Source organism: Pristiophorus japonicus, chromosome 5 (genome assembly GCF_044704955.1).
Source record: "Pristiophorus japonicus isolate sPriJap1 chromosome 5, sPriJap1.hap1, whole genome shotgun sequence".
NCBI lineage: Eukaryota > Metazoa > Chordata > Chondrichthyes > Pristiophoridae > Pristiophorus > Pristiophorus japonicus.
In genome coordinates this window covers 102,842,036-102,854,174 of record NC_091981.1, presented here as the reverse complement: position 1 = coordinate 102,854,174, position 12,139 = coordinate 102,842,036, and positions in this window count along the sequence as shown.

Below are 12,139 nucleotides of genomic sequence, written 5' to 3'. Positions count from 1 at the left end.
CCTCCTGATGTGTCCCATGGACACCTTCCTTTTCTGGGGGTCAGGGTTGTTTGCAGCGCACACTAGACAGATCGCGCAGAACTCGCTGCCTGTTCCACCCACTGCCAGGTGGTCTCCGGCCCGGGATGCCCTGGGTCTCCTGGGCCCTCGTGGGCCAGCTGTAGGAATTCTCTCCAGTGCTGCTGCGACACCACCCACTGTTCCCCTTTAAACAGCATGACTTCTTTCACGGCGACATCTGCCGTGCCGTACGGACCCTCTACCCGCTCTCCCTTAGCCAGCATGCTCAGGACAGTTTTCAGGACGGGATCCTGTGCCTGAACCGTTTTCAGTTCTGGGGCCAAAGCTACCCCTGCACCCACTGATGTCCCATTTCTGCTCCTGACCGCCGCTATTGGGCCTGAGTCGTACGGATCCCAGAACTTGCCCATGCAAGCACCCTCTTTGGCCAGTATGTCGACCTGCTGGTTCCCCTCGCCACGGGGTTCAGTTTTCGAATGGGCCTTCACCTTTTGTATGTACACCTCCCTAAGGCTGCCATGATCTTTTGCAACAAAGGTTTTGTTGCCAGGGGTTTACTGTCTGCAGAGGTGTATCCGCGACGGGACCAGATGGCTCAGTATTCCGTATACGAATTGCACGTGAACATACTGTCCGAGCAAATCGTGTAGGGGGTAGGGAACTCTTCGGGGTGGGTGACTACATACACCACCACCGACAGTTCAGCATACTGGGCGCTCATGGTACTTGGGAGTTTAATCGCCAGGACAATGCCTGCTTGTGGGTCGTAATTCCCGCATTCTGTGAGTCACTCACCAGCAGACACTGTGCTGGATTCGTCCACAAAGATCTCACGGCCCGTGGGGTGTAACCCAGCCCAAAAAACTACGTCGACGTTCCACACCCCTTCCGCGGAACACCTGTGGGCCGCCCCTGAATAGATCATATTGGCGGCGAGCTTGGGCTCACAAAGGCCTTTTACCCTCAGATTCATTTGTGAGAGCTGTAGCGTATGCAGGCACCTTTAGTAATGACTCCACGAGGCAGGGTATGATACTTAAACTGTGTAGACCTGTACTCCTTTATTTGCAGCTCCTGAGTGCAGACAACAAGCTGTGTGTTCCTTTTTATACTGGGTTACCTGCAGTGTGCAGGTAGCCCTAAGGTCTCCAGCAGCAGCGCCCTCTGGTGTACAGGCAAGGTGTGTACAGTGTAAGGGTACATTCAGTGTTGCATAACAGTGTTACAGACATCACACAGTAAACAGGCATGCATACACAGCAACACTTCCGCCCTAAGCATTTTTCATATCCTTATTGTCATGCCCAGGGGAGGTGACCAGTGGTGGGCTATGGGAGGTTGTGCTGAGGGTTGTGTGGTTGCCAGGTGTGAACCCTGTGCTTGAGGCTGGCCTCATATGTTTCCCCTCCCTCACACACAGACCATGTGAGTGTTACTGTTGTGGGATCCCTCGGGGGGGTAGCCATGGCAGCAATGGTGGTGTGGGTAGTTGTGGGCAGAGCCACAAGACTGGGTGGGCTCCTTGCCCACTGTTGTTGTGGAGTGGTGGGCAGGGCCACAAGATTGGGTGGGCTCCTTGTCCACCAATTGGGCTGAGGGTCAGGTCATCCCAGGGTTTGCCAGGGAAGCTGGAGGATATTGGCCTCATGCGCCTGGTGTTGGCCCTGGTGGCCAGGGGTTGTAGGGCTGGTCTGGTGCAGGTTGCCATTGGTGGTGACCACTGTCCCTGTAGTGGGTCTGCTCCCACTGCCTATGTGTGTCCTGCAAGGGGCATCACATTCATTCCAAAGGTCCAGGCTACATGGTCAGGTGGTCTGCTGGACCTGGGGATCTCCCACAGGGGGATTCCATTGGCATCAGCATGGTTCCTGTAGGACCCAATGCCCTTTGGCAGTGTCCTACCGGTATACATGACACCTTGGCTCTGATCACACATAGTCGAGCCTGCAGTATACTTTCTAGCATTTGCATCACTTTTGGGTGTCCTGGTTTCAACAGACATGGCTACATTAGGCATTTCACATTCTTTATCATTATTGTTAAGCATAATAAACTTGTTCTTAACCTTACTGACACCTGCATTCATCTCATTAGTCACATTAGTTAAACCAGTATCACAATTCATGGTTACATTGCATACATTTTCATACTTGCACCCTTTAATCACATGTTTAGCTTTAAAGTCCGTGTACTCAAATAGTTGAAACTTCCCCTTTAATTTTTTTTGGTTACCAGTCTCCTTTAAGGGAGCCTTCAAATCCGATTGGCCGCTCGATGTCATGTGATGCTCCTCCATGTTCATTCGTGGCATGGCGGAGGCCATTTTGCTTACAGGTTCTGCTGCTTGTGGTGCTGCAGCCATTTTCTGGTCTTGCTGCAGGTCGGCTGTGGTGCTCTTTTCTTCCACAGGTTCGATCCTGGATGTTGGGAATTCATTTCCTTCATCGATGTTCACCTCTTGGAGTACAGCCCCGGCCCGGAAAGTGGAGTTTGAATCCTCGGTCTCGGAGATTTTGCCAGGGTGCTGTGGGCAGTCGAGCTGGACAGTGGAACCTCCAGATGCTGCGATGGATCCATGTTCGAGGTCGATTGCCGGAGCCCGGAAGCCTGGGAGCAGCTTCACTTGGACAGGCTGCCATTGTGGTCGATTGGCGGGATTCATCCAAAGTTCTTCAAAGATCGCTTGGCTCATCACAGACTGTGTCGCTCTCCATAGAAACTGGGACCCCGTTGACGTCTACTTTCATTGTCCACGGAGAACTTTTGGTGGAGCAGGTATGAGTTCCATACTCTTCTTCCAGGGGTTGAGCAACTTCACCTTCCTCTGTGCCGAAGCCCCGGTGATCAGCCAATTCATCAGAGACGCGGTGAGTAAAGCTTCTTCTGCACATCCTTTGAAGGTGCCTTTTCTCTTTGCATGCATAGTCTTTGTAGCGGCACGGGTGGGCCCTGTGGTTTCCTCCACAACGCCAGCACGGGGCTAGCCGGTTTGCCCCATGTCAGGATTGCGGGACTCGGGGCAGCGTTTCTGCCCTTCGAAGTATCAATGCGGTGCACTGCTCTCGTCAGTTTAGAGTCCCTTAGTGCTTCATTTAGGTGGTCGCCAAAGTCGCACGGTGCAGCCAGTCTCCTTAAGTGTTCCAATCTTTCTACAAAAACGTCCCAATCTTCCCCATCGGTAAATTGCTGAAAGTTGCTGAGATTCGACATGCTGAGATTGTGGTTCGTGACCTCGTATTCCCGTCGCCAGTTGTAGCGTATGTAGGCACCTTTAGTACTGACTCCACGAGGCAGGGTATGATACTTAAACTGTGTATACCCATAGTCCTTTATTTGCAGCTCCTGAGTGCAGACAACAAGCTGTGTGTTCATTTTTATACTGGGTTACCTGCAATGTGCAGGTAGCCCTTAGGTCTCCAGCAGCAGCATCCTCTGGTGTACAGGCAAGGTGTGTACAGTGTAAGGGTGCATTCAGTGTTGCATAACAGTGTTACAGACGTCACACAGTAAACAAGCATGCCAGGGGTTTACCGTCTGCAGAGGTGTATCCGCGACGGGACCAGATGGCTCAGTATTCCATACACGAATTGCACGTGAACATACTGTCCGAGCAAATCGTGTAGGGGGTAGGGAACTCTTCGGGGTGGGTGACTACATACACCACCGCCGACAGTTCAGCATGCTGGGCGCTCATGGTACTCGGGAGTTTAATCGCCAGGGCAATGCCTGCCCGTGGGTCGTAAATCCCGCATCCAGTGAGTCACTCACCAGCAGACACTGTGCTGGATCTGTCCACATAGATCTCGAGGCCCATGGGGTGTATCCCGGCCAGAAAACCTGCATCGACGTCCCATACCCCTTCCACGGAACACCTGTGGACCACCCCTGAATAGATCACATTGGCGGCGAGCTTGGGCTCACAAAGGCCTTTTCCCCCTCAGGTTCACTTGTGAGAGCAATAAAGTCCAGCGAGTGATGCGTGCACTGCTCACTGTCCCATCCTTTATTCTCCCATCTAGAAACATCTGGGTGGGCGCTTGATGGGTGAGGAGAGTTATCGGGGACACCCCTGTGAAGATTTGTGACCTCTTCATGGCCCAATGAGTGGCAAGCAGATGCCTCTCACAGTTGGAGTGCCCTTTCTCCACATCCGTGAGGATTCTGGAGGAGTAAACCACTGGCCTCAGCTGGCCATGCCGCTCCAGAAGCAGCACTCCGCTCAGGCTGTCCCCTCTGGCAGCTACCTCCAGAAAGAACTCCTCTCCCCCATCAATTGCTCCTAGGGCGGGACCAGATTGCAAATCTTTCTTGAGCTGATTGAACGCCGCCCCGCAACCCTCATCCCACTCCCACTCCACGCCTTTGTGCAGGAGTCGGAGCAGAGGGGCCGCTGTATCCGCGTAATCTTCAATAGTACCCCGTGAGTCCCAGGAAGGATCTTAACCCCCGTTACCCTGGTAGGAGCAGGTAACTACTATACCGCCTTCTGCCTTGCCTCATCGATGTCCCTTTCACCAGGAATTTCACTTCCTGCTGACCAATCTGCGCTTTCTTAGGGTTTACTTTAAACCCTTCCTCTCTCAGCAGCTTCAGCAACTCAGCCAGGGGTCCCCTGTGGTCATCCCACTGCAAAGCAGATACACTGCTTTGAGTACCGTTGAGGGGGATGACTCATCAGGAGAGGGCAGCAGCAGCCAAGTTCATGGCACCGTGGGTGGCTTTGTTGCACAGGAGGGCAGGAAAAAGAGTGGGGGAGCGATAGTGATAGGGGATTCAATTGTAAGGGGAATAGATAGGCGTTTCTGCGGCCGCAACCGAGACTCCAGGATGGTATGTTGCCTCCCTGGTGCAAGGGTCAAGGATGTCTCGGACCGGGTGCAGGACATTCTAAAAAGGGAGGGAGAACAGCCAGTTGTCGTGGTGCACGTTGGTACCAACGACATGGGTAAAAAAAGGGATGAGGTCCTACGAAATGAATTTAAGGAGCTAGGAGCTAAATTAAAAAGTAGGACCTCAAAAGTAGTAATCTCGGGATTGCTACCAGTGCCACGTGCTAGTCAGAATAGGAATCGCAGGATAGCTCAGATGAATACGTGGCTTGAGCAATGGTGCAGCAGGGAGGGATTCAAATTCCTGGGGCATTGGAACCGGTTCTGGGGGAGGTGGGACCAGTACAATCCGGACGGTCTGCACCTGGGCAGAATCGGAACCAATGTCCTCGGGGGAGTGTTTGCTAGTGCTGTTGGGGAGGAGTTAAACTAATATGGCAGGGGGATGGGAACCAATGCAGGGAGATAGAGGGAAACAAAAAGGAGACAAAAGCAAAAGACAGAAAGGAGATGAGGAAAAGTGGAGGGCAGAGAAACCCAAGGCAAAGAACAAAAAGGACCATTGTACAGCAAAATTCTAAAAGGACAGAGGGTGTTAAAAAAACAAGCCTAAAGGCTTTGTGTCTTAATGCAAGGAGTATCCGCAATGAGGTGGATGAATTAACTGTGCAAATAAATGTAACAAATATGATGTGATTGGGATTACGGAGACATGGCTCCAGGATGATCAGGGCTGGGAACTCAACATCCAGGGGTATTCAACATTCAGGAAGGATAGAATAAAAGGAAAAGGAGGTGGGGTAGCATTGCTGGTTAAGGAGGAGATTAAGGCAATAGTTAGGAAGGACATTAGCTTGGATGATGTGGAATCTATATGGGTAGAGCTACAGAACACCAAAGGGCAAAAAACGTTAGTGGGAGTTGTGTACAGACCTCCAAACAGTAGTAGTGATGTTCGGGAGGGCATCAAACAGGAAATTAGGGGTGCATGCAATAAAGGTGCAGCAGTTATAATGGGTGACTTTAATATGCACATAGATTGGGCTAACCAAACTGGAAGCAATACGGTGGAGGAGGATTTCCTGGAGTGCATAAGGGATGGATTTTTAGACCAATATGTCGAGGAACCAACTAGGGGGGAGGCCATCTTAGACTGGGTGTTATGTAATGAGAGAGGATTAATTAGCAATCTCGTTGTGCGAGGCCCCTTGGGGAAGAGTGACCATAATATGGTGGAATTCTGCATTAGGATGGAGAATGAAACAGTTAATTCAGAGACCATGGTCCAGAACTTAAAGAAGGCTAACTTTGAAGGTATGAGGCGTGAATTGGCTGGGATGGATTGGCGAATGATACTTAAGGGGTTGACTGTGGATGAGCAATGGCAGACATTTAGAGACCGCATGGATGAACTACAACAATTGTACATTCCTGTCTGGCATAAAAATAAAAAAGGGAAGGTGGCTCAACCGTGGCTATCAAGGGAAATCAGGGATAGTATTAAAGCCAAGGAAGTGGCATACAAATTGGCCAGAAATAGCAGCGAACCTGGGGTCTGGGAGAAATTTAGAACTCAGCAGAGGAGGACAAAGGGTTTGATTAGGGCAGGGAAAATGGAGTATGAGAAGAAGCTTGCAGGGAACATTAATACGGATTGCAAAACTTTCTATAGATATGTAAAGAGAAAAAGGTTAGTAAAGACAAACGTAGGTCCCCTGCAGTCAGAATCAGGGGAAGTCATAACGGGGAACAAAGAAATGGCGGACCAATTGAACAAGTACTTTGGTTCGGTATTCACGAAGGAGGACACAAACAACCTTCCGGTTATAAAAGGGGTCGGGAGGTCTAGTAAGGAGGAGGAACTGAGGGAAATCCTTATTAGCTGGAAAATTGTGTTGGGGAAATTGATGGGATTGAAGGCCGATAAATCCCCAGGGCCTGATGGACTGCATCCCAGAGTACTTAAGGAGGTGGCCTTGGAAATAGTGGATGCATTGACAGTCATTTTCCAACATTCCATAGACTCTGGATCAGTTCCTATAGAGTGGAGGGTAGCCAATGTAACCCCACTTTTTAAAAAAGGAGGGAGAGAGAAAACAGGGAATTATAGACCGGTCAGCCTGACATCGGTAGTGGGTAAAATGATGGAATCAATTATTAAGGATGTCATAGCAGTGCATTTGGAAAGAGGTGACATGATAGGTCCAAGTCAGCATGGATTTGTGAAAGGGAAATCATGCTTGACAAATCTTCTGGAATTTTTTGAGGATGTTTCCAGTAGAGTGGACAAGGGAGAACCAGTTGATGTGGTATATTTGGACTTTCAGAAGGGGTTCGACAAGGTCCCACAACAAGAGATTGATGTGCAAAGTTAGAGCACATGGGATTGGGGGTAGTGTGCTGACATGGATTGAGAACTGGTTGTCAGACAGGAAGCAAAGAGTAGGAGTAAATGGGTACTTTTCAGAATGGCAGGCAGTGACTAGTGGGGTACCGTAAGGTTCTGTGCTGGGGCCCCAGCTGTTTACACTGTACATTAATGATTTAGATGAGGGGATTAAATGTAGTATCTCCAAATTTGCGGGTGACACTATGTTGGGTGGCAGTGTGAGCTACGAGGAGGATGCTGTGAGGCTGCAGAGCGACTTGGATAGGTTAGATGAGTGGGCAAATGCATGGCAGATGAAGTATAATGTGGATAAATGTGAGGTTATCCACTTTGGTGGTAAAAACAGAGAGACAGACTATTATCTGAATTGTGACAGATTAGGAAAAGGGGAGGTGCAAAGAGACCTGGATGTCGTGGTACATCAGTCATTGAAGGTTGGCATGCAGGTGCAGCAGGCGGTTAAGAAAGCAAATGGCATGTTGGCCTTCATAGCAAGGGGATTTGAGTACACTGGCAGGGAGGCGTTGCTACAGTTGTACAGGGCATTGGTGAGGCCACACCTGGAGTATTGTGTACAGTTTTGGTCTCCTAACCTGAGGAAGGACATTCTTGCTATTGAGGGAGTGCAGCGAAGGTTCACCAGACTGATTCCCGGGTTGGCGGGACTGACCTATCAAGAAAGACTGGATCAACTGGGCTTGTATTCACTGGAGTTCAGAAGAGTGAGAGGGGACCTCATAGAAACATTTAAAATTCTGACGGGGTTAGACAGGTTAGATGCAGGAAGAATGTTCCCAATGTTGGGGAAGTCCAGAACCAGAGGTCACAGTCTAAGGATAAGGGGTGAGCCATTTAGGACCGAGATGCAGAGGAACTTCTTCATCCAGAGAGTGGTGAACCTGTGGAATTCTCTACCACAGAAAGTTGTTGAGGCCAATTCACTAAATATATTCAAAAAGGAGTTAGATGAGGTCCTTACTACTAGGGGGATCAAGTAGTATGGCGAGAAAGCAGGAATGGGGTACTGAAATTGAATGTTCAGCCATGAACTCATTGAATGGCGGTGCAGGCTAGAAGGGCCGAATGGCCTACTCCTGCACCTATTTTCTATGTTTCTATGTTTCTAAGTGGGCCATGCTCCTCCCCCTCGTCGGTGAACAGGAGCAGGCCGTCCATGTACTGCACTAGCTGCTGGGGTCTGCTGAACACTTTTAAGCAATTTGCCATGCACTGGTGAAAGATACTAGGGCTGTTGAGAAAACCCTGAGGGAGACAATTCCACGTGTACTGTTGGCCCTTGAAGGCGAAGGCGAACTTGTACTGGTCCTCCCGTTTTAAAGGGATGGACCAGAACCCATTTGAAATATCCAGCACCGTAAAGGTGTTCGCCAATGCTGGAATGCTCCAAATCAGGTCAGCTACATCTGCGACCATGGGTGCACAAGCTGGGATGTTCTTATTGAGTACCCGATAGTCCACCGTGGCCCTCCATGAATTGTCCAGTTTTCTAACCGGCCAAAGTGGGGAATTCACATGGGTGGCTATCGGTCTCAGTACACCCTGCTTTACTAGTGAACCCAGAGCCGTTTCCATGTCCGCTTCAGCCTCCCTGAGAAAGTTATATTGTTTCTGTGGTCAGGCCATGGGATCCCCTCCTACTCTGACCTCAACCCGGTTTACCCTTCCACAGTCGTGTTTGTGGGTGGCGAATGCTGCGAGATTGGCCCGCACGTACGCCTGGTACTCCGCCGGGGTGTTACTGACCAGCGGTTCAAGGTCGTAACCCTCCTTCGGCTTCACTGTACACAAGGTCCCCTTACCTTGCTACCCTGGTATGACTACCTCCTTCCTCTCCCGTACCCACTGCCCCCCAAAGACAGTGGTTCCTATGGGCTAGAATGAAGTCTGCCCCAAGATCCCCCTTCCTTCCCGCTCCCATTTCATCAGGACACACGTCCACTTGGTGCGGAGTGCTCCCAGATGAATGCTCAGCGGGATGGAGCACAACCCAGCCTGTTCGTTCCCTGTGAAACCCACTAGACTGTATGGGACCCCGTTAGATAGAGGTGAGGCAGCTGGGTTACCTGCATATACAATGGTGCTTGAAGCTCCAATATCTAGCAGATAGGTCCCTGTCACCTTCTCCACCTCCATCTTAACGCACGGTCTCTTGTGTGCATCATATTCTAGGGGACACAGGTACATAGGTGGCGCCGGTTCTAGTCATGGGTCAGGATTTGGTGGGGCGGATGGAATCTCCCTGCCTGCTGCAGTGGCTACCTTTCCCGGCCCATTTAAAACAGTCCAGAGCGCTGCCATGAACTCCTGAAAGGTGTTGGAGGAGCTCTGCGCTACGGGTTCGGGTTTTTGGACAGGCGCTGGGGGATCCCTTTTCCCACTGTCCTTCCAGGGGTTTCGGCAATCTTTCCTCCAGTGCCCATTCTTCCTGCACCCAAAGCAGCTGCGCCCTTTATCGGAGGGGCTGCCCCCTTCCTGGTGCCACTCTCTTTTGCTTTGACTGGATCTCAATTCGTGGACCTCGCCTTTTGCAGCCCTTTCTTCCTCCCCCCTGCCATTCCTAAAAGCTAGGTTGAGCTGTCTAACCACGGTCTCCTCGGTAGCCTGAGGGTCTCTGGAGTCAAACCAGAGCTCCGCTTTGGCCTTTATCCTTGGTAGGCTGTTTGCCACCAGGATACGGAGCCAGCGAACCCTTTGGTCTCTGACGAGGTTATCCCGATTTAAGGCCCCACCACAGGCACTCTGGAAGACGGGCCACAGCCTGTCTGCGAATGCCTGCGGGGTCTTTCCAGCAAGCTGCAGTGACCTCTCCACTCGGGAAAACGGGCTCCCATCATTGAGGCCCACAGCTTCCAGGATTTCTTCCTGGATGGTCGCAAATGTACTTTGCCCCCTCTTGGTGTTTGTGGAGAGAGACTGGTACAATCTGCTATCGATGTAAAACAGAAGCATTTTGGCCATTTTGGCATCATCGCAATGATTTATCCCCCCCGCCTGCTCCACCTCCATGAAGTGAGCAGATGGGTCCCCCTTATTAGTGAGTTTATTTAAGTGAGCCACCATCGCCCTCAACTGCTGGGTACCGTGTGGGAGCACGAAGTGACTCTCTAGGTCCCCTTGCTCCTGACCTACATTGGGCGCACCATACTTACTCTACTGGATCGGGCACATCAGCCCCAGTCCCGGCCCTTTTCGTATTGGTTCTGCGTCCCTATCCCCCTGCTGCCAAACCAGGTCTGATCCTGGTGCCACAGCTGGTGGCCGAGCGCCCCTATCTGCCCTGCAATCCGCATCCTCGTTTTCCCCTTGCTCCTCCCTGTCTACCTGGGCCGCACACGGGCTTATTAAGCAAACCATACTTTTGGCCTTAAGACAGAGCAAGGTTCACATTCTGGATTTGCTCCTGGCAGGGACCGTGGTCTCCCATCTCAAACCCCCTGCTCCTTGCAACTCAGTACGCCACTTGAATATCTCTCAACTTCTCCTCCTGCTCTTTAACTTGTCTGGTGAGGCGGGTGCTTTCCTCCCGCATCACCAGCTTACTACCCTTTGTTTCGGTAACGTGGCACTGCAAGTAATCTTGGTAATTCCTGTAGTTTTCCTCCGATTGCCTTCTTTCCTGTTTCTCCCTACATAGTTCCTCCCATAATCTCTCTCACGCTGTAGCCCTTAAGCCTGATTGTGCCTCGGCCTCCCCGAGTTCACATCCCATGAATGCATTTTTTTAAAAGCTCCTCAGTTAATTAATCCCCTCTGGGATGACTTCCAGGATTCACTCGCTTGCACTGCTGCAGTTTTGGATCTCCTCCAGGGTTTCATTACAGCGCTTAGCCAAAAGGTTTGATCACTGACCCACATCTAAGAGAAACTATAAGATTGACACTGCCCAAATTACTTCAATGTAAGATCCTAAATAGATTGGGCCGATTTTCATCAAGGCTTCCGCGAGATATTCATGGCCGAGGTCTCTCGATGGTTGGTGGGCGGCAAATGGACGATGTACGCCGCCAATCTGGGTGGCAGCAGGCGGGAGGTCTCATTCTCGGTGGCAGAGGCGCTTGCCGCACAAGTGTCGCTGAGGGTGGAGTCGGGCCCACGGAGGGTCGAAGACCTGAAAAAAAAACATCAATAAAAAATTTTAAAACTATCCGAAGACCTTCAGGGGACCCCATGCAGGTATGTTGCTGTTGACATTTTTTTTTTAAATGTTCACTTACCTTTTTTTCAGGTTCTTCAGACGTACTGTCGGGGACAGACCAGTCATCACGCAGTGGTCCACCCCCGTTCTGCCACCGACTCCCGCTGAGTCCCACCTGCAGGAACCTCGGAGCTCGACGGGCGGGAGGTCAGTTGCGCCACTCGGCCGTCCGCTGACGGTAGCAGGCGGTTCCCGGCAGCTCTCTCCTCCCATCCGTTCCAGCCCGCTGCAGGCCACATCCAAAGTGGCACTGGGCGGATCTTCAAGAGGAATGTCGGCGGGAGTGGGCAGCAGTCGGTGGCAGCCGGCGGTGGGCTGATGAATTCAGCCCCATTGTTTCGTTTTGTACCATTGTTTATATATTGAGGACAGTGACCATCCTTACTGAGTAAAAAATGTTATTTTCTTGCCCTCTGGCACTCCTATTGTTAGTCAATAGAAGTGCAGTTAGAAGCAAATACAAGTTATGGATCTATTTTTCCAGACTCTGTTCCCAGCGTATAGCCTCATACAATGTGACAGTGGATCAGAAAATCAGGCATGGAAGTGAGCATCTTTGAACCTTGTAGCATGCCCCAAACCATCATCTTCGGCCTGACTTGTCACCAATTCCATCGCCTTCCATGTTTCATTGTCTCAGGTTAAACCAGACTGTTCGCAACCTTGGTGTCCTATTCCACCCCG